Source organism: Microcaecilia unicolor, chromosome 2 (assembly GCF_901765095.1).
Source record: "Microcaecilia unicolor chromosome 2, aMicUni1.1, whole genome shotgun sequence".
In the NCBI taxonomy this organism is placed as follows: domain Eukaryota; kingdom Metazoa; phylum Chordata; class Amphibia; order Gymnophiona; family Siphonopidae; genus Microcaecilia; species Microcaecilia unicolor.
Window position 1 is genome coordinate 242,195,060 of NC_044032.1, and position 25,382 is coordinate 242,220,441.

Below are 25,382 nucleotides of genomic sequence, written 5' to 3' on the forward strand. Positions count from 1 at the left end.
AGAAAACCAATCAATCCAGCAGGGTGCCCATCCATACTCCTGAGGCAACTGCATGGTCTCACCAAAACGAAGGCAGCAGACGTTAGCCTGCAATGCTCAGAAGAATTAACAGGGCTGGGAAAGCAATTTTAAAACCATTTTAAACCCCCTTACTGTCAAAAAGTAAAAGGCCAGATGATTCTTTAGTGATGTAAAGGAGAACAAGAGAAAACGGCCAGAATTCATTTTATTCAGCTGCAAATGACAGTGCTGTAACCCATGCATAACACCAGAGGTCAGCCCGATAAGGGCAATATTATAACAGGACAGTTGCATAGAAAAAGTACCCAGGTGGCCAAGCTGCCTTTTAAAAAAAGATAGCCTACCTAAAAACTGTACAAAATTATACCAGCACCGATGCAAGAGTAACTGTGTGCATGTGTGCGTGCCAGTAGAAAGCAAGGTATATGAATGCAGTGCAATCATGCTGATTCTGCACTGTCTTTGCCCGGGAATGCCCACATGTGCATCGCATGAAAGCAAGTATTGTTTTCTCTGCTGACCTGCTTTAACCTATGGGCAAAAGGGGCAGCTGCCCTGAATAAGGATAAGGCTAACGTGTTTGATACAACACCTTTCTATGGTACAAGAAAGGCCATTTATCTATTATATGCTGGCACATTCTCTGTCCCTACAGGGCTCACAATCTAAATTTTTGTACCTGGGGCAATAAAGGGTTAACTGACATGCCCAGGGCCACAAGGAGTTGCAAAGAGTTTTGCACAGAGACAGAAATTAAACCCACTTGTCCCCCATGGAATCTACTCCATACTCGCTAAGCAGAGATGGGATCATTACTTTTTAAAAGGTAATTAAGTAAAAAGTAATGGCTTCAAAAATAGTGAAGTAAAAGTAGAAAGTCATATAAAAAAATACTCAATAAAAGTAATAAAGTACAGCTCTTAAAACTACTTTTTTAGTAAGAAGTATACTTTGTTAAATTATGTTTTTATTTATAAGATTTTGAATTAACAAATCAACTATAGAATCTTGTACAGAAAAGTAACATATGCCCTAGCAATCAAATGAAATTAAAAAAACTTACAATCAAATGTAAAGCATAATAATTAGTCAAGTCCACAATAGTGGGAATCCAAGACTTAAATAGAAGGTGGTCCCTCTTCACAAAAGTGGTGATAGGGAAGAAGCTGGAAACTACAGGCCGGTAAGCCTCACTTCGGTTATTGGAAAAGTAATGGAAGCCATGCTGAAGGAAAGGATAGTGAATTTCCTGGAAGCCAATAAGTTGCAAGATCCGAGACAACATGGTTTCACCAAAGGGAAATCGTGCCAAACGAATCTCATTGAATTCTTTGACTGGGTGACAGGAGAATTAAATCAAGGACGTGCTATGGACGTCATCTACTTAGATTTCAGCAAGGCTTTTGACACGGTTCCCCACAGGAGGCTCTTGAATAAACTAGAAGGGCTGAAGATAGGACCCGAAGTGGTGAACTGGATTAGGAACTGGTTGACGGGCAGACACCAGAGGGTGGTGGTGAATGGAGTTCGCTCGGAGGAGGGAAAGGTGAGTAGTGGAGTGCCTCAGGGATCGGTGCTGGGGCCCATTCTGTTCAATATATTTGTGAGTGACATTGCCAAAGGGTTACAAGGTAAAGTTTGCCTTTTTGCGGATGACACCAAGATTTGCAACAGAGTGGACACCCCAGAGGGAGTGGAAAACATGAAAAAAGATCTGAAGAAGCTGGAAAAATGGTCTAACGTTTGGCAATTAAAATTCAATGCGAAGAAATGCAAAGTGATGCACTTAGGGAGTAGAAATCCAAGGGAGGCATATGTGTTAGGTGGGGAGAGCCTGATAGATATGGACGGGGAGAGGGATCTTGGGGTGATAGTATCTGAGGACCTGAAGGCGATGAAACAGTGCGACAAGGCGGTGGCCGTAGCGAGAAGGTTGCTAGGCTGTATAGAGAGAGGTGTGACCAGCAGAAGAAAGGAGGTTTTAATGCCCCTGTATAAGACGTTGGTGAGGCCCCACCTGGAGTATTGTGTTCAGTTTTGGAGGCCGTACCTTGCGAAGGATGTTAAAAAAATTGAAGCGGTGCAAAGAAAAGCTACGAGGATGGTATGGGAGTTGCGTTCCAAGACGTATGAAGAGAGACTTGCTGACCTGAACATGTATACTCTGGAGGAAAGGAGGAACAGGGGTGATATGATACAGACATTCAAATATTTGAAAGGTATTAATCCGCAAACGAATCTTTTCCAGAGATGGGAAGGTGGTAGAACGAGAGGACATGAAATGAGATTGAAGGGGGGCAGACTCAGGAAAGATGTCAGGAAGTATTTCTTCACAGAGAGGGTGGTGAACGCTTGGAATGCCCTCCCGCGGGAGGTGGTGGAGATGAAAACGGTAACGGAATTCAAACATGCGTGGGATAGGCATAAAGGAATCCTGTGCAGAAGGAATGGATCCACAGAAGCTTAGCTGAAATTGGGTGGCGGGGGGAAGAGGGGTTGGTGGTTGAGAGGCTAGGATAGGGGAGGGCAGACTTATACGGGGTCTGTGCCGGAGCCGGTGATGGGAGGCGGGACTGGTGGTTGGGAGGCGGGAAATACTGCTGGACAGACTTATACGGTCTGTGCCCTGAAAAAGACAGGTACAAATCAAGGTAAGGTATACACATATGAGTTTATCGTGGGCAGACTAGATGGACTGTGCAGGTCTTTTTCTGCCGTCATCTACTATGTTACTATGTTAAATAGGAGGATTCATAAGAACAATCCAGGAATAACACAAGAAAGGAAAGAGACATGACTATAAATCTGCTAGATGAATTAACTATGGGGTCCTTTTACGAAGCTGTGGCAAAAGGGGGCCTGCGCTGGCATCAGTGCGTGTTTTTGACGTGCACCGAGGCTCCCTTTTATGTAGCAGGTAAAAGGCAGGTTTCCCTTTTCTTAAAGAAATGACTGTGCAGGAAGTGAACCACTTGCCATGCGACCATTTCGGGAGGGGGAGAACTTACCAGCACCCATTGAGGTGGGGGTAAGGGCTCCCACACTAACCCGGCGGTAACTGGGCAGTAATTACCGCCGGGTACACACCGGCACTACAAAAATTGAAATATATTTGTAGCGCCGGAATGGCGCATGCTGGGGTAGGGAACTACTGCTGGGCTGCTCTAGTAGCCCAGCGGTACTTCCCTTTTAGTGAGCGGTAAAAGGGACCCTATATTAACACATTCCTCAACAATTAAGAAGGCGCTAGCTACAACCTGCTTAGAAGCCAAAGAAAGTAGCAAGTTGAGCAGGCTCAAAAATACATACAACTTTTAAAGTGGATGATACACTTACAAGAACAGATAAGAAAATTTAAAAAAAAAGTAGCTCCCAACTGGGTCACACCTGGTTTTAAAGTTCTTCCCTATGTCCAAAAAATAAATCTAACAACCACTGCTTATCCGGAGATAAAGCCACAATAGCAATAAGGGTTGAGCTAGTCAAGATCTGATGTGCTTAAAACAGCTGAGACGTGCTGTGGAGGACTTGCGGGCCATCTACATATCCTCAAAGCCCAGTCCGGGGTGACTCCCAGGTCCACCCCAATCCACCCAGGGCCTTCGCTCTTGGTGCCAAATCTTCTCTATACTGTTTGTATTTTCTCTCTACTATTTCTTATAGCTCCAGTACAGTTCCTCTTCTTGATACTTTCCCTTTCCAATCTCCTTCTCCATCTGAAACCACTGCAGAAACACATTGTCCACCTTCTGCTTTCATCATCTAACCATCCCTTTTGTTTTGCCCCTTCTTCTCAGCTCTCAACCTTTAACATTTCCTTCCTTTCATTAAACCATTTTCATTCTAAGTACATCTTATCTTCATTGCTGTCATCATGTGTCTCCTACTCTTCTCCGTACTCTCTTGCTCCTTCTCTTGCTCTTTGCTGGGGATATCAATCCCAATCCTGGTCCTCCACATCAGCTCTCATCCTATTTGTGCAAGTCTCACAGTGATGTCTCCAATCTAAGTTCTGTTCCTCTCCCCTTCTTCTCTGCCTTTCTCATTTGCTCTGTGGAATGCCTGCTCTGTCTGCAACAAACTTTTCTACATACACAAGCTCTTTATCTCTCGTACTCTCCATCTGCTTGCCCTGACTGAGACTTGGCTTTGACGTGAAGACTCTGCTTCAGATGCAGCCGTGTCATGGAGGTTACCTTTTCTCCCAAACTCCTTGCCTGGTTGGCCGTGGAGGTGGTCTCAGGCTATTACTGAAACCCTCTTGTAGATTTCAGCATCTTCTTCCACCTCAGTCTCACTGCTTTTCTTCCTTCATAGTTCACTTCATCTGTCTATTCACTCCTCTGTCTCTCTGAGTAAATGCTATTTATCAACCCTCTGATAAGTCCCTTTCTTCCTTTCTCACTGACTTTGACGCCTGGCTTTCCTTCTTTCTTCAACTTTCATCTCCTTCCCTCATTCCTAGGGATTTTAACATTTATGCTAATGATCCCTCTGACTCTTATGCTTCTCAGTTTCTTGCTTTAACATCCTCTTTCAGTCTTTAGCTGTGCTCCTCTACCCCTATTCACCAGAATGGCCACTGTCTTGATCTTACCTTCTTCTCTAACTGCTCACTCTCCAGTTTCTGTGCCCCTGCTCTTCCCCTGTCTGACCATCATCTGATAACTTTCACATTAAACAACCTCCCCCAGTGGCGTTCCTGGGGGGGCTGGCACCCGGGGCTGCCCCCCCCCGATGCAGCGCAGACCCCTGTGAAGGAACCCCCCCCCCCCCGCCGGGTGCACGCCGCTGGGGGGGGTGCCGCGCGTGCCTGTCCTCCGTTGTTCTATGCTTCTTCTCTGCCCCAGAACAGGAAGTAACCTGTTCCGGGGCAGAGAAGAAGCATGGAACAACGGAGGACAGGCGCGCGCGGCCCCCCCCCCCCCCCAGCGCCGTGCACCAGGGGCGGACCGCACCCACCGCCCCCCCCTAGGAACGCCACTGCTCTCCCCCCTAGTCCTGTCCAATCTCCACTAATACATTTAGGAATCTTCAGGCTATTGACTCTTCTACTCTGTCCTCTACTGTTTCAAACCTCTTGTCAAACACTATGTTATCCAAGTCTGTCAATGAGGCTGACTCTTCCTATAATACTATTCTCTCCTCTGATCTGGATACTCTCGCTCCTCCCATTGCCTACATTCCTGTGCCTGATCTGCCTAACGCCTTTGGCTGAAATAATACATTTCAAATTCTTACTGACCTCCTTCCAGTCTGCTCTTTCACTTGCCAAACAGGACTATTACATCCAGTTGACTCAAACCCTTGGTGTCTCTTTGCCACAATGAACTCTCTCCTCAAAGTGCCTTTACCTTCACTTTCTCCCCAGACTCTGGCTGAGTACTTTCATGATAAGGGTCACAGGATTAACCTTGAATTCTCAACCAAGTCACCTCCACCTATCCTTCCAACCCTCTTTGAACCCCTGCCTCCTTTTCTTTTTTTCCTGAAATCACAGAAGAGGAAACTGCACCTTTTCTTTCCTCCTCCAAACTGAATACCTGTTCCTCTGATCCTATTCCTACCTGTCACGAAATGCCTAGCCACCCACCTGGGGTTACCCTGCAACCACTTAGAGGGTCTATCCCCTGCACCTGCCTCTTGTGCTCTACACAAGCACCCTCCTCCCACTGACTGGGTCAGAACCACCTCTGGGTGGGTCTCCCACTCTCAAAATATCCCCAGTGATTTCTAGGTTACTGAAGCCACACTCCCAGTGGTCTCACAGTTCCCAGAAAGAGCTCACAGACCCAACACACAAAACACAAGGATTTTTTTTTATCAGTCCAGAGATGCAATAAACTAAATATTGTTTATTGTCTTTTAAATATCTAACAGTGGAACAAAAGATTGCAATCAGCAAACAATAACAGGTAACAGAAATATGGATCAATTATAACACTAACTAAACATTTGTTTACTTCCTAGAAAGAACCTGGGGATATCATGGCATATAGCTGTTCACCAGTTATCAAATATAACTGTTTTTTACAAGGCTTCATGAAAAGAGCTCTCTCTCTCTTCTCCAGGGCTGAAACTGGAGCAATGTTTTATATATTTTATGATGTAGACCACTTGTTTATTTTTTTATTTATTGATTGATTTCATTTGTATCCCACATTTTGCCACCTATTTGCAGGCTCAGTGTGGCTTACATAGTACCATGAGGCGATCGCCATTCTGGTATGACAGATACAGAGTGATATTATGGTATAGTAAAGTTCATGTGTAACAGACACATTAGGGCCATGCTAATCTTCTCTGTATCATTCCACTTTTAGTACATGCACTGTCATAACAAGCACAAAATGCACTATAATCTCATGGGGGGAGGGGAAACATATTGAACATTCAGGGCTTGAAAAAAATATGAGAAAAAAATGTTAATGCCAAATTGTGGCACTAAAAAGAAACTTTTTATTTAGTCAGGTAGCAATTATGCTGTACGCTCTGTTTACATCCTCATTAACTCCCTTGGGAACTGGCTGAACAGATAAATGCCTCATCCAGTGCAGTGCCTTTGCCATAATATCTTCAAAGCAATGAAAAGGTCAGCAGTGCACAGCACATCATAAAGGGAGAGGGCCCTTCCAGCAGCAGCAACCAAAACTACTGGGTGGAAATGAGCAACCACAAAGAGCTTTTTCTACAATCAGCAATCCGAGTTTAACCAGTTCTTTCAGAAACCTAAATCTTTCTCCCACATGGCAGCAATCGTCTCCTCCCCCCACATTCAGTGCAGGTTTAGAAACTCTGCCACTGTGAGATGTCTGAGGAAGGTTTTCTTTCACTGCCTGCAAGTCCTTTTGTACCCTAGTAGTCAAAATATTTCTACTTTCTTTTGGACTTAGTTGACCTGAAGCCATATCTTCCCCCTCACCCCTCTCTCCCTCCCTCAAAAATAACTCATGCAGTCTGAGAACTTGGCTCTCATTGGTTACTTGTACTGAAGGTTCCATGTTGTGCACATGAGGAAAAAAGTTTAGCTTTGACATAGTTCCAAAATAAAAATAAATAAATAAAATCCTTACAGACATACAAGCTCATTTTCAAAGCACTTAGCCTCCCAAAGTTCCATAGAAACCTATGGAACTTAGCCTCCCAAAGTGCTTTGAAAATATGCCTCATAGTGACTTTTTCTAACCCAGTGGGAATAAAACAGAGGGGAGCAGGGTAAGAACAGGGGAGTAAAATAAAAACCTCTGTTCTGTACTTACAGCTTTTTTGGGGTTCTGCTGCCACCCCGTCACCTGTGGCTCTAAGGATTAACTCTGGGGCCTGACAATGACGAGTAACTTTTGATCCAACAGGTCATAAATAGCGTAACTGTGGATATTGCACAAATTTCTGATTGGATATTGTTTTCCTTTTCCCAATTCGGATGTAATTATTCTCACCTGTTGTGGAAATGGTTGGCCCCAAGCGCTAAATCTCCATTTTAAACAAAGGGCTCTGTGTTAAGCTTGCATTTATCTTTTAACACCTGAAGTTTTCCAACAAGGACTCATACCAACTATGAGTCAAACATGTGGCCTGGCTCGTAGTAGCTAACGCTCATTCTAAATTTAACATCTGGTTAATTACATAATATAAATTTGGCTCCTAAGTAATTTTAATGGGGAGAACAGGGAGGGCGAATATTTTTATGCAGCCCATCGACTCCTAAGTACAATGGTGGAAATAAGTATTTGATCCCTTGCTGATTTTGTAAGTTTGCCCACTGACAAAGACATGAGCAGCCCATAATTGAAGGGTAGGTTATTGGTAACAGTGAGAGATAGCACATCACAAATTAAATCCGGAAAATCACATTGTGGAAAGTATATGAATTTATTTGCATTCTGCAGAGGGAAATAAGTATTTAATCCCTCTGGCAAACAAGACCTAATACTTGGTGGCAAAACCCTTGTTGGCAAGCACAGCGGTCAGACGTCTTCTGTAGTTGATGATGAGGTTTGCACACATGTCAGGAGGAATTTTGGTCCACTCCTCTTTGCAGATCATCTCTAAATCATTAAGAGTTCTGGGCTGTCGCTTGGCAACTCGCAGCTTCAGCTCCCTCCATAAGTTTTCAATGGGATTAAGGTCTGGTGACTGGCTAGGCCACTCCATGACCCTAATGTGCTTCTTCCTGAGCCACTCCTTTGTTGCCTTGGCTGTATGTTTTGGGTCATTGTCGTGCTGGAAGACCCAGCCACGACCCATTTTTAAGGCCCTGGCGGAGGGAAGGAGGTTGTCACTCAGAATTGTACGGTACATGGCCCCATCCATTCTCCCATTGATGCGGTGAAGTAGTCCTGTGCCCTTAGCAGAGAAACACCCCCAAAACATAACATTTCCACCTCCATGCTTGACAGTGGGGACGGTGTTCTTTGGGTCATAGGCAGCATTTCTCTTCCTCCAAACACGGCGAGTTGAGTTCATGCCAAAGAGCTCAATTTTTGTCTCATCTGACCACAGCACCTTCTCCCAATCACTCTCGGCATCATCCAGGTGTTCACTGGCAAACTTCAGACGGGCCGTCACATGTGCCTTCCGGAGCAGGGGGACCTTGCGGGCACTGCAGGATTGCAATCCGTTATGTCGTAATGTGTTACCAATGGTTTTCGTGGTGACAGTGGTCCCAGCTGCCTTGAGATCATTGACAAGTTCCCCCCTTGTAGTTGTAGGCTGATTTCTAACCTTCCTCATGATCAAGGATACCCCACGAGGTGAGATTTTGCGTGGAGCCCCAGATCTTTGTCGATTGACAGTCATTTTGTACTTCTTCCATTTTCTTACTATGGCACCAACAGTTGTCTCCTTCTCGCCCAGCGTCTTACTGATGGTTTTGTAGCCCATTCCAGCCTTGTGCAGGTGTATGATCTTGTCCCTGACATCCTTAGACAGCTCCTTGCTCTTGGCCATTTTGTAGAGGTTAGAGTCTGACTGATTCACTGAGTCTGTGGACAGGTGTCTTTCATACAGGTGACCATTGCCGACAGCTGTCTGTCATGCAGGTAACGAGTTGATTTGGAGCATCTACCTGGTCTGTAGGGGCCAGATCTCTTACTGGTTGGTGGGGGATCAAATACTTATTTCCCTCTGCAGAATGCAAATAAATTCATATACTTTCCACAATGTGATTTTCCGGATTTAATTTGTGATGTGCTATCTCTCACTGTTACCAATAACCTACCCTTCAATTATGGGCTGCTCATGTCTTTGTCAGTGGGCAAACTTACAAAATCAGCAAGGGATCAAATACTTATTTCCACCACTGTAATTGTAAGAAGGAGAACAGGGAGGACGAACATTTTAGTGTGGCCCATCAATGAATGTGCGGCTGACATACCATCCCATCATTAGTCATGACTTTGACATTCCCGAGGTATACAAATCCAGAGACTCTGTTCAATTATTCTTAAGTTCACTTCATCTTACAGTAATTTCTATGTTTGTGTTCACTTGCTCCGTAATTGTTTTGGAAATTAAGAAGCCGGTCAGTCTGTTACATAAAGCTGGAAACAGAGTTTAGCTTATTTAACTGAACACTGACAGCAGAATGAGAACCCAAAAATTCCACCCTTCACTCAAAAAATTATTATCCAGCATTCCACATTACAGTTCTTGGTCCCTGAAGAATTCAATTCCAATATAAAATCCAACAAGCATTTCCAGAATTCACAGTTCACTGCAATTGATAAAAACCCTGCCTGCTTCATTTTCCCCAAATCAACTTGATTCACACAATTTCTCTATGACAGTGTTTCTCAAACTTTTCCAAGCCGCAACTCTATTTTAGCATCTGCGAAATTCACAGAACCCTAGCCCCGCCTTTCCTGTCATGCCTCTCTGCTCCATGCCAACTTGCCACATCATTGGCTGCTGCTACTGTAATACCCACCCGAGTCTGCACAGACCAATAGATGACAATGTCCAGGGGGCTCCCTGTTACAAATAACCTCACAAGATATATGCACACATTTACAACTCCTACAAGGCATGCAAGCATTCATATTTTATATGCGTAAATAGGAAAATAAAATTGGGGAAGGGGGATCATTTTTAAAAGAGAATGTTATACCAATTTTAGAAGGGGGAAATATATGTACAATTCCTGCGTTTACCTACTACATAAGTTAGGAGACTAGTTATAAAATCACCGTCACAGTTTAAAAGCCTGTTTGGTCATAATGGCTGTGTTCTCACACCTCATGGCAAAAGACATCCTCCAAATAGCTGAACTGGAGCTGGTTTATACATCACAGATATGTAGCTGTTAAATAAAATGACCAAATCATTCCATTTTTTTGAAGAAAAATCTACAATAATGCAGAATAATGGATTTGCACAATGTATTATATGTATCTGCCTTCTCAATAGCAAACCTATCTCTGCATACTGATGAAAATATATAGAAACATTGCCCATCTGTAGCTATTTTTCCCATAATCAGTAGGATGCCTATCCTTCATATACTGCTTGGATGAACAGCTCTCTTTGGCATGGAGTAGTCAAGCTCAACAGTGTTTTTCAGCCCCACAAGTAATCCCTGGATTGAGATATTCTGTACAACACATTTCAGTCTTGAGGAACATCCCAAATAGACCTCTTGTCAACCATGAAAACACAAACCTGCCACTTTACTGTTCAGTCAACCCATCCTTGGGCTGACTAGTGAGGGATACCCTGGCAGTTCCCAAACCTTGGCCTATACTGTATGTATGGTATTTTTGTAGGGTCAGGTACATAGGCTGGCACAGAAATATTCTGGACTCATTTCAAGGGACAAAGCAAAGAAAAAAGGCACAAAACTGCTTGCACAAAAGCATAAACAAACATTTAAATGTATGGTGATGATCTATATATGTTTCTAGCATAGTATATTTCACATTGGTTTTGGAAGCAGAATGTTATATTATTTGTATGTATGGTCTTATTGAATTTTATTTTGTTTTTAGTTTTATTCCTGATGCAGCCTGAGGGCGAAACGTGACCACGTCGGGTATTGTTCCAATAAACTTTTTTGACCTTATTCTGCTTTTCTGTTTGTTTATGGTATTTTTGTAGGGTCAGGTACATAGGCTGGCACAGAAATATTCTGGACACATTTCAAGGGAATGAAAAGTACCTCTTATTTGTCCCCTAGGTTCCTGTCAGGCTGACTACCAATGAAAGCAGTAATGCCAAAATGAATTATATTATTTATAGATATAAAAATAACAATATGGCAATGCAAAGCAAGTAACAAAAATATACCTGTGCACTACAAAAATATAGATTACCAAGAGATATATGAAAATAGCTAAATAAAACTATATGTACGAGTGATTATGCAACCAATATTTATCTTGTGTAGATTAAATACTTAGCAGCAAGTTATACCACTGACCACAAATCCTGGGAGTAACTAGTCCTTCACAGGCAAAAACCATAGACTATCTATACCTTGAACCACAGGAATAAATCCAACTTATCTCACCATGCACTCTGTAGTTTGCAGACCTCCAGTGTGGTGAAGAATCATACTTTTCCATGAAGACTCTAGCAGAGTTTTCTGCAAGTCTATCCCAGTCCACGAATATAATCCAAGGTCTTTGCTCTGTGCTCAGGTTCACAGTCTTTAGGGAAGCTACAGAGCTGCAGCGGAACTGACCTTGTCAGCTTTTACTACAAGGAATTCAGTTCACTTGTGTTTTTGGAAATCAGTCTCTCTCTAGCACCTCAGAGAGATCTATCTATCCTCCAACAAATCTTCTTTGCCTTCTGCTCTTCTTTCTTCCTCTTCTGTCCAACATTGGCATCCCTCTCGCTCAGGTGATACCTATGGACCAATCACAAACTGTGTACTTCTGTCATGAAGAGAGGCCTTGTGATCAGCAAAGAAACTCTTATCAGTCACAAGTCTGATGTAGCAAACTCCCTCTTGATTCACATATACTCCTGGAGACTTTTGTCTTTGTGAAGTCAGCTCCTCCACTTTCCCAGGAGATAATGGAGGCTAGATTGCAGTAAACAACTTGTCCTTGGCTGAAGTCACCATGGGTAGCTATAATATTCCATTGCAAAAACCTGGTTTATAATGGTATCTGAAGTTTTGAGGCCACCGGCTATAGAATCCTTATTATTTGGTTCAGGATTGGACAGGCCTCAGACCAACAAAGGTGAGATGGCAGGAAAATACCCCTACATTCTCCCATCCTACTCATAGCAGAGGCCAGGTACAGTGATTCTCATAGTGCTTTACTGGCCTCATCAGAACTGCTTTCCTCTTTTGAAAAGAGTAGCAGTTCTACCTTGATACAGGTTTCAAGTTTTCTCATTACTGATCACTCCATCCCAATCAGTAGCCCACAAAGAATGGAAATTGAGCAATGTTTAGTTTCCAATGCAAGAAAAACATCTATCAGATGTGCCTATGCCTTTAAGAGAGGAAGGGGGTTTCCATTTGGTGTTTCACATATGGCCACTATCCTATTTGCTGTATCATTAACACTACTAGGGGAGTAGAGTTCCACCGAAACAGTAACTGTCTAAACACTTTCGGCTGAAACTAAAACTGCAGCTGAAATTTATTGCCTGGTTTCAAAGCCAAACCTGAAAACTATAGTTTAGTTGTGTGAATGTGAACCAACGAGGCCCACTAGGGATTGTCAGAGCTTACAGTTGGCAGCCCTCTGCTAAACCCAAGAGATTATTACCCTCCAGTCCCAGGAACTGCAAGCACAGGTTGACAAATGGGAGATCTGTTTTAACAAGGCCATCTCAACAAGTCTGGCACGTTTAGGTCCCCAAGTCAAGACAGATGTAGTTAAATATCTTCTGAGACAAGAACTCTGTGAGAATATGTAAAAAAAAAAAAAATCACCACCGCCAGTTTTTCTGCTTACCCAAACTGTGCACATGTAGCATTGAGATGGTTCCCGTTTTGTATTTAACCAATTAAAGACAAGCATGATATAGATTGGATGAAGGAGTCCAGACATAGGTCTACACTGCAGACATTATATCGGCTTGATGGTCAATCCAGAATTAAAAAATCCATTGATGTTACTGAATGTGAGGACTATAGGCTTTGAAAAATTACAAATCAAGAGCAAATACATTTCTCAAATCATGTTCTAATATATAAACTTCATGTCAATTTGTAATATCATTTCCCTAATAACACCAAAAGCTGACCAATACTTGTGCTCAAAAACATATTACTGCAGGTTCCTTTCTCAAAGAATCTAGCTTCTGCACACCACAAGTCTGATTAAAATGCTTCATCTTCATCATACCCAACAGAGCCTGAAAATCCTTTAGAATTGCCCAAATAGTACCTTACCAAATAGTCTTCAGAATTTTGGTTCATTCTTTCTCTGCAAATTGGACTATTGTAACCTTACGTTAGCTAAATTTTTCATTTAAGATTTCCAATGTATAAGAACTGAAAACCCCAAAAAACATCTTTCATTGTCTATTCAATATCAACAGCTAACCTGTGGAACCAGCTTCCGTTGTCTTTGAGATCCAGCACACACTGGGCAACATTTTTCAGTAAAAGAACGCTTTAAGTTTGACTTTAAGATTTTTGAGCACTTGTCTATGACCAGTTTTTTTTTTTCTTTTGCAGTTTCAGGGTGCAGTGAAGGTCTCCAGAGGAAGCTGAAGCAAAGGACCTCACTATTTTCTAATCATCCCGCTAAACGGAGCCGACAGATCAAAGATTGATTTTAGTGCAATATTCAAGATAAGTGACTTTGGATTAAGCTGAACGATTGTGTATTGTCACATTTATTGTTTTGAGATTAGTGTTCGGTTTTGAGGACTTATTTTGAAATTTATTTTGATCTTCATTGTGAATGACATTTTTTGAGGTATGAATTTTGTGGTTCACAGGAGGTTTTTTTGACCAATGATTACTTTTTCACTGTGAGCATCTTGACTAGTAGTTGCAGTGCGGTTTTACAATTGGTTGTCACAGTAGTATGAGGGTTTTCCTCCTTATTGAACAGTTAAGTGTGCTACTACTTTGATTCCCAGTACATGTCTTGTGGTTTTCACGTTTTTGCATAGTGAATCTGATCTGTGGATATTTAATAAAGACACAGACACTTGCCCTCTTAAACCAGGCACCCTGTTAATAAATTCTCTCTTCACATACAAAGCATTATGGGTGAAGTGATCCACAGAGCAACAAAGGTCGATTATCTTAAGAGTAGAATTATACAGTACTCTTGCTAGCCATGATGCTGATTAACTTTTGGTAAGATAAGAGGTTTAACAAGACGTACAAACACAATCCTTGCAAGTGCACTAATTTACTTTATGCCTAGATGTACCTTGGTTGGTTTTAATCCGTTTAAGTGTATTTCATGCTCTCAATCCTTTTATTTTAATCATGTTTGTACTAGTACTACATTAATCTTCATTTTCTCCCTCACTCTTATACTGTAGCCAATTTGCTTTCTACATTTGGAGGTAATTTCATTGTGACCTGTTGTATCCCCTACCTCAATGCAAGCAGCGTCCTCAGGCTGCGTGGGGTCCTGTCGACATGCACACTTGACTGGCACTGTCTGAGCCATGTCTGGGTTTGTTCAGAGAGCGGTGGTTGCAGGCTCCTTAATTGCTTTGCTTCCACCCACCTGGGTCTGCTCTTCTTCTGCCTCGCTTCCCTTGCTTCTCTCCTATTGGTCTTCCGGTTCCTTCTTCCCCTGCTCTTGTCCTATGGCTGTGCCCCTACTCCCTGCTGATGTCAGACGCCAGCACTTTATCAGCTGAGCTCTCCCTGGACTCCATGTTTGGCTTCTACTTTGGTAGGTGTTTCTAACTCTGTAGTCTGCTTCTTATCTACTGGTCCCTCGTTGCTGACTTTGCCTGTAACTGGATTACCCTTCTGCCTGCCGCCTACCTACTGACTTTCGCCTGTACCTGGATTACTTTCTTGCCTGGCGCCTGCCTACTGACTTTCGCCTGCATCTGGATTACTCTCTTGCCTGCCTACTGACTTGCCTGTGCCTGGATTACTCTCTTTCCTGCCTACTGACTGCCGCTTGTACCTGGATTACTCTCTTGACCTGCTGTCTGCCTGGCCGATACATTCATCACCCCCCTTCCAGCTCCGTCCCGTAAGTCCTGCAGGCCGCCCGCACCTAGGGGCTCAACCTCTGGGGAACGGCAGTCAGCACAGGTGAAACCCGGGGTTGTCCAGCCGCCAAGCAGAACCTGGTCCGAGTACCGGGCTCAGCAGTGCTCTACTTGGTACAAGAACTCAAGTCTGACATAACCCAACTGGAGCTGGCTGTCTTTCAGGGAAAAGTGGATCAAACAGTTGCGAGGCAGCCGGATGACTTTCACATTATAAGTGAAATATTGTAGCATTAGGATCAAATGCATCATTTGAATTTTTGTGCTGTGAATATCAATAGAAATCAAACAAAATAAAACATGGAAAAGAAAATAAGATGATACCTTTTTTATTGGACATAACTTAATACATTTCTTGATTAGCTTTCGAAGGTTGCCCTTCTTCCTCAGATCGGAAATAAGCAAATGTGCTAGCTGACAGTGTATATAAGTGAAAACATTCAAGCATTACTATGACAGTCTGACAGGGTGGGAGGAGGGGGGTGGGTAGGAAGTATGCATGGGGACAGTGCTGTGAATTAAATTCTAGACTTGGATAAATGTAAAATAAATCAGAGGAAAAACTGACAGTGTATATAAGTGAAAACATTCAAGCATTACTATGACAGTCTGACAGGGTGGGAGGAGGGGGGTGGGTAGGAAGTATGCATGGGGACTGTGCTGTGAATTAAATTCTAGACTTGGATAAATGTAAAATAAATCAGAGGAAAAGCCAGATGACCACAGTTAGCCACTAAGGCTTCTTTGTTGTGTAGTCATTGGGAGTAGAGAGTTGCACAGGGACAGAAGTGTCACCTGTCCCCACTGGAATCTCCCCATCCCTGCCCGTAACCGCAAGTAATCTACCCCCATCCCTACCTGTCCCGTGTACTAAAATAACCCGACCGTAAAATAACCCAATTTAACAGTAGCCCATGTTGATAACTTCCCCTCTCAGTGCTTACAGGGATTTCAATGCTATCAACCATATCCATTCATTTTTTAAGTGCTATTAAAATTGCTAAGCTAGCTTAGAAACACAAAGAAAGGATAGGTAGCTTGAACTGGCACTACACTTCCACGGGATGCCCAAAGGACCTGCGTTCATCCCCGTGGCAGGAACTCATTCTATCTTCATCTTGGTTGGGTAATTTCTGGGTGTAGGCACTAGCAGGAATGATCTTAGCTATCATGCCAGTGTTCTCAGCACCTTCCATACACGATCACTTAACTTAGTGCTGGTTATACAGCTGCATGCAGCTTGACAGAAATAAGAAGAGACATCAGTGGGTGTAAGACACCATAGATTTGCATGTATTTAATTGTATAAGACATACTCATTTATTGGTGAATAATCATGTGCAGTGTCCGGTCACTCAACACATGGCTGCTGATCTGAGGTTGACAAGCTTCACGACAGAATTTCTGCATCAAATTATGTTCTTGATGTGATCTGTGGCGCTAAGCATCACTCTTTTTGTGAATCAATTAACCTTAACTACAGAGCTTTGATATAACTTAAAAGAACTGTCATGGAAGCCTAATGTTATACACTTTACACTCTCTTTTATAGCTGAGAATGGTCTGATGTTGGTTTTGTGTTAGGTTCAAAAACAAGGTCACGGACACAAAGAACAACAATAAACCTTTGCGACAAGCAAATAGAAATGAAGACAGCAAAAGCAACAAAAAAAGTCCCAAAACAAATGGTGTGATGCAAAAACCTTATTGATAGGTGCAAAAAGATTCAACATGAATCCTGTTTCAGCTGCAAGGATTGCATCTGGAGTCTACAAACAAAAAATACATGTAAACAATAAACATATACTTATTTGGATTTTATCAGTATTTTGCTCACACCTACAATTAAACTTAATTATATCTAAGAAAACAATGCCACCCATAAGTTTAAAAACAAAGATGTTGAGATACGCCCCAAAAATAACTTAGAAAAACAAAATGTAAAAATTAAAATTAAAGGAGAGAATTAAACATACTGTAATAATCCCAATAAACATTAAAGATGCAATGCCATTACACATAATGACCCAATGTACAGAATAAGGAAATGAAAAAATAAAAAATAAATCAGTACATTACAAGGCTCATAAGTAAAAAACATAAAAAGCTCATAGGTTAAAAAAAACATTAATGAAGAAATGGTTAGAAAAATTAAATGCATACCTGCACCCTACACTTGCTGACTAGACAAAATCATAAATACAGTCACGCTGAGAATTGCTCCCCCCCCCCCCTTTTTTGTGTTTGTGGGCAAAGAAATTTTAGTAAATCAGTTCCTTGAGGTGTCTCTGCTAATCATTGCAGAAGTCAGTAGTCTCCCTTCCCAAAGCATGCTGTCAGCTGTATGACAAACCCTTCTAGTCTAGATAGGTGAAGCAAAAAGGTAGTTGCCTCTTTGTTTCACCTATCACCATAGGCTGGATCCCCATCAGCTTCTCTCTCATACCACCTCTCCCAGGCTTCACCCAGTCTGTCTCTCTTATGCCCCTCCCCACCCACAGATTTCATCCAGTTTCTCTTGTGCCCCCTCCAGCCTTCACTGAGTCTGTCTTTCTCATCTTCCTTCCACCCCCCCCCACCCCCACCCCCGCCTGTACCTGTTTCTCTCTGGCTCTCTATCTTACAGCAGGCATCAGCTCTTGCCTCAGAAACTACTTCTTTCAGCTCAGTACAGTGACTGGGCTCTCCGTATGCTTAAGTCCCACAGTGCAGGAAGTCTGGGAAGTCTTGCGCTTTCAAGTCCAGTGAGACTTCCCAAACTTTCTGCGCCATAGAGTGCAAGTATATGGAGAGCCCAATCACTGTACTGAGCTGACAGAAATGGTTTGAGGTAGCTCTGCAAAAGGAGAGAGAAAATCTTTCGGATGATATCCCAGGCACCAGGGTGCAATTTCTAGATGCCAGGTGACCTGGCACCCGGGATTTGTCGAGTCCTGATATAAGTGATAGTATTCTATGTTAAATGTGTAGCTAAGAGTTGTCCATGACCCACCCGCTCTCTGCCCATATGTGCACCCCCTCTCAAACGTGCACACTAAGGGGCTCATTTTCAAAGCAAAGTAACCTATGGAACTTTGTAAGTCTAAGTGCTTTGAAAATAGGCCTCTAAGTGATTTTGGCACATACGCTATAGAGTAGCATCCAGCACTTAAAAGTGTATAAATGCCATTTGAGGCGTGTCACGTGTGTTAGTCCTTTTCTATAACATATGCGCTCAGTTGATGCCTATCTTTAGGTATCAATTTATAGACTGGCCACCTTGCTTTTTCGTGGCACCCTCTTTTGCTATGTCTACCTTTCACTGACCAAGGGTGTTCTGAGCTGTACCTTCTTTTTATAACAAGAAAGTCATCTGGCTGCCTCTCAACTGTTTGATCCACTTTTCCCTAAAGACACTTGGCTCCAGGTGGGTCACATTGAAATTACCTCCAAAAGGCAGAAAAGCAAACTGGCTACAGTATAAGAGTGAGGGAGAAAATGAAGATTAATGCAATACTAGTACAAACACGATTAAAATAAAAGGAGTGAGAGCATTAAATACACTTAAAAAATTAAAAATTATTCATAGGTGATCAAGTACTTACCTCATGCACTAACACTACACTAACGGATTATATCATGTGTGTGCACGAATGGAGAGAGGTGAAGGGCTGGGACATCCCTCTCCTAATTATTTCCACGCCTTTACCTTTTGGCTTAATGCTACCCTAGGGATTACCTGATTATGAAGTTAGTCTCTTTGAACGTGGGAGGCATATCCTCCCCAATTAAATGCTCCTCCCCAATTAAATGCAGTAAAATTCTTCAAGCATGGTACAGGAAATGAGTATCTATTGTGATGCTGCAGGAAACACATTTAGATAACACTAAACTGCTAAATTTAAAAGGTGGTGGGTAGGAAAATGTTTAGCCTCACTAGCTAATAAAAAGAAGGCAGTTGTAAAATTTTATTTCACAAGTCTTTAGATGTTCATTTTCATAAAGTAGTAGTTGAAGTTGATGGGCGTTAGGCAAAAGTCCTTTTGAAGGTGGATCAACAACAACATTCTCTATAATGCATATGCCCCTAATGCTTAGCATCCATGGGAAATTATCCAACTGTTTTAGGGGGTTATTTTCATTCTTGTCCATGACCCTTTTTTTTTTAGATAAATCGAATCCTGGATCAACTGATCAGATTAATTTTACTAAGAGAACACCGCTGCTTAACGTGGTCCTGAATCTATTAGATATTTGAAGAGTTTTATATCCCTCAGGTTGTGATTACACTCATCCCTCTAGAGCCCATGGTACACACAATCAATAATAGGATTATCTCCTGGTCTCTCAGTCTCTGCTTTCTTTGATTTGCTCTGTAGATATTGATGCATACCAGATTTCAAGTCATGCTCCAGTGTGGTTGGTCCTGAGACCAAAGAATAGGGAACAACTCTTTGAATCTCAGTCTGTGCTGAATACATTACCCCATCAAAGGAGAGGGAAATTTCAATTATATTACAAATACAAATTGTATTGCCATGGTAATAAAACTGGAGCTTTCTTAGGCAGACTGGCGAGACAATGGGAAGGGAGTAGATACAAAAATGCCCTCGGAATCACTGGTAATATGAACATTACAGCTATTTTCCATAACTTTTATGCTGCTCTTTATCATTCTGAAGCATAGTCAGAATTAGATAGTACAATTTACTTGGACAGTTTAGATCTACCATCTTTAGATAAGGATTCTGTCCAGACTCCGTTCCTTTTATCTTGCTGCACCATATGCCTGGAATAGACTTCCTGAGCCAGTACGTCAAGCTCCATCTCTGGCCGTCTTCAAATGTAAGCTAAAAGCCCACCTTTTTGATGCTGCTTTTAACTCCTAACCCTTATTCACTTGTTCAGAACCCTTATTTTATCATCCTCACTTTTAATATTCCCTTATCTCTTATTTGTCCTGTTTGTCGGTCCTAATTAGATTGTAAGCTCTGTTGAGCAGGGACTGTCTTTTCATGTTCAAGCTGCGTACGTCCAGTAACGCTATAGAAATGTTAAGTAGTAGTAATCCTTCAAAGACCAATCACTGAAGATTAATTAAATTATTTGCCAAAGCCCTACTCATAAAGCCCCAGGACCTAATGCATTTTGGGCTGAATTATAAAAATTGCTTTGGGATTATAATCACCAATCCTTTGACAGAGAAAAATATGCCAGATTCATTATCCATGGCGCAGATTGTGGTTATCCCAAAACCTGGTAAAGATCATTCTTTGCCTGAGTCTTACTGTCCAATTTCTCTCCTTAATTTTGAGATAAGATTCCTTGTCAAAGTTATGGCTAGCTGACTAGCTCAAGTGTTACCTCAATTGATAGCTGATGCACAGGTGAATTTTGTTAGAGATCAGAGAGTGGTTAAAAATTCCATAAGATTCTTGCTTTTTTGGAAGCGGTTCAGCAGGACCAACTTCCCTCACTTTTGATCAGTTTTTTTTTTTAAATATCTTTATTGCAACATGAGGACATACACAAACATCTGCTGCCACATGCAGCTCAGTACCACTCTATATATTTCAACAAAAACAGTGCAGATTATACACTCACTAACTCTTATGCTCTGGTCTTCATGCCTCTTTTCTTGTTAACCCCTCCCCTTATATAGGAAACTCCCCCTACCCTTCAACAGGGTCTCTTGGCAGTTTATGTTTGCTATTTTAAAGGCCTATGGTTTAGGAGATTATTTCAGTGGCGCGCTGGAAACAGTTCACTTAGGACTTGGGTTTGGGTTAATGGGATTTTTTCAGACCCGATTTTGATTGGTTGAGGGACTTGCCAGGGTTGCCCACTTTCCTCTTTGTTTTTAACCTTAGATCCTCTTATTTGAGAAATTATACATAACCCTGAAATGGAGGTGTTTTCATAGGCTCCCACACTTTTAAAATTGTGGCATTTGCAGATGCCTTAGTGTTCTCTGCTCATTAATTGCATCAGGGAAGTTGCTGTTGAGCAAGGGTAAGTAAATGTTTATGTTTCAATTTGATTTACCAAGCGCCTCCGATTTGGCAGATCATATTTTTCTATTACAGATTCTGTATGATTTTGGTATAACAGGAAGGGTTTCTGCCTCGGTTTCCTGGCTTTTTAGCTATTATCATATCAAGTTAAGATGAAGAGTGTTCTATCTGATAAATGGATTGCTCGTTGTGGAGTCCTGGAGTGATCTCCCTTGTCCCCCATATTGTTCAATGTTCTGATGCAACTACTGGGGGCAGAGTTGGATTCTATGGGTCTGAAAACTTTAAATATACACCAATGATATTTCAGTCTTACTTCCAGTATCTAATGATTGGAATAATACTTTAGAACAAATGACTAAATGTGTGGACATTATTGATCACTTCACGCAAACTGAAAATACTGTAAATAGAGAACAGACAAAATTTCTATTATTAGCTTCTCTAAGTCACCCTTGGATTGACCATAAATTTCATATAGTTAACAATTCTCATTGAGTCCTCTGCAAGGATTTTAGGAAAACAAGTTGACAACTTTCAGGGGAGTCGCAGGTTAATCATTTACTTAAGGGTTCCTTCCTGATATTGAAAAAGTTAAGACAAGCTTTTATTTGATTCTCAGAACTTTATTTTGATAGTTAAGCTTTATTACTTTTGGAAATAGATTATTGTAATTGTGTCTATGAAGGCTGTTCTAAAACTTTCTTGAAGAAGTTGCAGATTATTCAGAACACTGCAGTTAGACTTATATTTTACGCTTGAAGATGTAATCACAACACCCCTTCTGGTTTGTATGCATTGATTGCCTGTTCAGGCCAGAATTAAAGTTTAAAATATGTATGTTGACATTTAAAATATATGATGGACTGGCCCCTCAATACATAACTGTCCTTCTGTATCTATCAATTAGGACCACTGATGGTCTTAGGAACCATTTAAAATTAAAATTTCACACCTGCCAAAATTAAATCAACTAAAGTATTCACTTCCTCTTTCTCCAATCAGGCTGCATTATTCTGGAATAATCTTCCCCTGCAGTGAGACAAATAACTGGACTCTAAAAATGAGATAAAGGCAGTAAAATCAGTTATATTTAAAGAATATCTTCTAACTGTACCTTAAAATCCGCAGAGGTATATTTTTTATGCTTTTCCTGGTTTATTTCCAGTCTTTTAATCTGTTACCAAGTTACAGAGTAGGCATCAGCAAGATCGGCTTCTAGGCCCCGATAGTAACATCTACCCTCCTTCATAGACATTTACCCACCTGAAGCATTTCCACTGTCTTGGGAAGGTGCCTGGTCCTCTGTGGGGCGTTCCTGTGCCCTTTTCAGCATTGATGCCTTCCCAAAACTCCGCAGAAGACCGAGATAGAACATGGGCCAGTGATGCCAAGATGGCAGAGGAAGAGACCGCTGGACCTGCCTCTATTAGCTCCACGTGGGTCGCCAAAATAGTGGCGGAAGTAAAGGAGGCTTTGCTTTCTCCTCTTCAATCTCAGCTCTGGGAGATTCCTACAAAGCTTGGTTCTGTAGATGGGCAGATAGAACAATTGCACATGGATTTTGCTCAGTATCAACAGCGCTTGTCCAATGTTGAAGATAAACTTCAGCAGCAGGAATATTGCAACTTAAACTTCCAATCCAAACTGGACAAACTGGAGGAAAAGGTGGATGATTTAGAAAACTGCTCTTGGTGGTGTAATCTTCGGCTAATTGGAATTCCTGAATCTGTTAAGGACTCAAAATTACATATGTTTCTGGAGACGAGGTTATCGCAGGAGCTCAAAATAGCTACTGAGGAGGGTCCCTTAAGGATTGAACAAGCACACCGGCTGGGCATGGTTGAACCATTGGACAAGCGTCCCTGCACAGTTATCTTGAAAGTTTTGGATTATGTTCACAAGCAGGAGATTCTCCGGGCTATATGCTCGTTGGGCTCACTAACTTAAGCTAACAGAGTACTTTATTTTCAGGATTTCTCTGCAGTGGTGGAATTTGTTCCAAAGTGCAATCTTTTGCATTGGAAAAAGGTGCCCTCTACATTATTGTACCCCGGTAAGCTCTGGGTTCATCATGTGGGTAAGACCCACTTTCTCTCAGGCTGCTGAGGCTCTTCACTGTTGAAAAACTGACGGAGCCCAATGGACATCGTTGATGCTGGTCTACTACATGGATTTTCTACATGCTACTGAAATACTGGATTGATTGAGCTGGAGTCTTTCTGGATCTATAGTTCTCTACCTTTGTGGGATGCATTCTAGCTCATCTGTGGTGCCAGACCTTATTTGGGCTACTGATTTGATTCTGATTTCCAACATGGATATGACCTTGGGACTTAATGGTTCTGCACTAAGCAGCTATTTGTGTGTGTGGGGGGGGGTTCTTCAGGTGGGAATCATTTTTCAAGTTTCTGATCACTGGAGGAGGTTAAGGGGCGGGATGGTGTTGCTTCTGACACTGATCCTTGTTCTAATGCAGTTTTTCAACTGGTGTGCTGCGGCTGCTCCCCAGGTGTGCCGCGGGGATCCCGCAGGATTGGCAAGAGAATTGACACACTTCACTTCTTCCACCCTTCAGGTCTCTGTCCTCTCTGCCGCACTGCTACAAATTTTGGGGTTTCTTGCAGCTATTAGAGCAGGCCTTCCTCTGACCAGCTCCATGGTCCTTCATTCTGACGTGACTTTCTTGTGCCACGTGGGAGGGACGTGGCATAGGGAAAGCCTTCGGACAGCCAGAGGAAGGCCTGATCTAATAGCAGTGTCTCCCTCCCTTTCCAGCTGCTGTGCAGACATGTCGACTCCTGCGGGTGCAAGAAGAGCAGCGGCCCCATCCCCTTTCCCAGCTGTGGTGCAGATGTGCTCCTGATCTCCACAGGATCTTGGGTCTGGCTTGTGGCCACCCTCCCAGCCCTAGCTCCACCTGTGTCTCCCAATGAGCCAGTGACGGCTGAAGCTTGGCTTGAGGAGGAGTGGTGAAAGCTCCACAGAGACTGGAGATGAAGCCACAAGTGCTCAGAAAGAAATAAACCAGAGCATTGCTCTTCTAACTTCCTGGATCTCTATTCACAGTGAGCAGCAGTGAGAAAGGAGGTGCCCTGAGATCACCATTGTTGCAGCTGAGTCACTGGGACTGGCATTTCCAAGTGGGGCCATGGGGCTCCAACAAGCATAGGCTGCCCTGCTCTCATCTTGCAGGTTCTCAGGAGGACAAATGACCCTCTTCCAGCTGAATTTCTACCATCTTATGAGCAGGTTTAAATCAACTGAGCCCAGGTCCTTCCAGCCCATAATAATGTTTTTCCCAGAAGCACCACCACATCAGCAACACAGACAGATTTTACAGAGGAAATGGACATGGAACTGCTTAGATGTGTTGTGAAGAGTTAGCTCATTCCTGCTGTGAATTATATCCCATTCCAATACAATATCCTCCCAAGCTACCAAGAATATCCTTCTTACTTCAGGCCTATAACCTTGAAGAAGTGTCACTCCAGTAATTACTATCAGAATTTCTGAAGAATCGAACAAATCAGGAAGATTCTGGTACCATGATGTACCCAGTGCCAAGGCCAGGAACAAAATCCAACTTCAAGCCAAGTTAATGAGATTCAAAATATATAAGATCATGAAGGGAGCAAAAGGGGCGCTCAGGGAGGACAAGGCCCTAGCGGAGAAACTGAATGAATTCTTTGCTTCTGTCTATACAGAAGAAGATGTAACAGATCTGCATGTACTGGAAATGGTTTTAAAGGACAATGATGTGGAGGTACTGAGAGAAATCTCGGTGAAACTGGAAGATGTACTGAGCCAAACTGAAAAAATTAAAGAGCAGTAAATCACCTGGACTGGATGGCATACATCCAAGGGTAATCAAGAACTCAAGCATGAAATTTCTGATCTGCTGTTAGTAATATATAACCTGTCATTAAAATCATCCATAGTACCTGAAAGATTGAAAGGTGGTTAATGTGACGCTAATTTTTAGAAAGGGTTCTATGGGTGATTCAGGAAATTACAGACTAGTGCCTGGCAAAATAGTGGAAACTATTATAAAGAATAAAATTACAGATACAGAGACAAACGTGGTTTAGTGCAACAGAGTCGGCATGGTTTTAGCCGAGGGAAGTCTTACCTCACCAATCTGCTTCATTTCTTTGAAGGCATGAGTAAACATGTGGATTAAGGTGAGCCAGTTGATGTAGTATATCT

At 42.3% G+C, this 25,382-nt stretch overlaps 1 protein-coding gene and 1 pseudogene across 1 annotated transcript in view; both read right to left on the bottom strand.

Moving 5' to 3' along the window:
* APBA1 (amyloid beta precursor protein binding family A member 1) overlaps window positions 1–25,382 on the bottom strand; it is a 294,305-nt gene that overhangs the window by 200,415 nt on the left and 68,508 nt on the right. The gene's annotated exons all lie outside the window — the stretch shown is intronic.
* Window positions 6,270–6,368, bottom strand: LOC115463915 (annotated as a pseudogene).